Below are 1,140 nucleotides of genomic sequence, written 5' to 3' on the forward strand. Positions count from 1 at the left end.
TCCATTTTAAACTCCCATTGGTTTTGGACTGAAGCCCACTTCGCATCTGCAAACAAAACAAGGGGTTTCGGATATTGGGCCACCTCTCAGATTTTCTGATGCATCCCATTCTCCCATCCGTGCACCCCTGCTCTCTCTCTGCACCCTTTTTTCATAAGTCACACCCCTTTCTTATTGGGCTTAGGCCCAATCTGCCATTAGAAAGGAAATAGGTTTGTACACCCCTATTTTTCATTTTTGCCATCCTTTTCCATTTGGGTTCAGGCCCAATTTGTTTTTAGAGTTGAATTTGATCTAAATAATGTTTTACCCCTTCTATTTATTTTTCTTTTTATTTATTCTTTCTTATTTTAAATAATTAACTACCCGTTTTTTTTAAAAGGAAATACATAAATTCTAAAACTTGACAAAATTTATTTTAAGGTTTAAACACACGTGTGCCCGTTCGCGGAGTCCTTGTGTTGAAAACCTTTTCCTTTTTCTTTTAAAAAATAAAAACAAAAATAATAAAAAATATATTTTAAGGTTTTAAGCACATGTGTGATCGCACACATCGTCCTTGTGCTAAAAAACCTTTTCTTCTTTCATAAAAAAAATAATAAAAAATGTTTTAAGTGGTCTAGCACATGTGTGATCGCACGCATCGTCCTTGTGCTAGAAAACTCTTTTCTTTTCTATAAATAAAAATTAAAAATATATTTTAAGGGTTCTAGCACATGTGTGATCGCACGCATCGTCCTTGTGCTAGAAAACCCTTTCTTTCCTATAAATAAAAATTAAAAATATATTTTAAGGATTCTAGCGCATGTGTGATCGCACGCATCGTCCTTGTGCTAGAAGACCTTTTCTTTTTCTTACATAAAAATTACAAAAATACCAAAACATCCATTCTCAAACAGACAATCAATTTTTCAGCCAGAACTACGTGATCCTTGATTCTCCATCCAAAGTGGAGGTACGTAGGAGCAAGGCTAGTCCTTGTCAGGTTCACTTTCCAAAAATCCAAAAAAATTTCAAATCATTTTCTCAAACAAATTCCTCAAACAAATTTTCCGAACAATTAAAGAACTACGTAACCCTGATTTCTCAGTCCAACTGAGAATACGTAGGAGCAAGGTCAATCCTTGTCGGGCACAAAAA

This window comes from Vigna radiata, unplaced genomic scaffold, assembly GCF_000741045.1.
Source record: "Vigna radiata var. radiata cultivar VC1973A unplaced genomic scaffold, Vradiata_ver6 scaffold_578, whole genome shotgun sequence".
NCBI lineage: Eukaryota > Viridiplantae > Streptophyta > Magnoliopsida > Fabales > Fabaceae > Vigna > Vigna radiata.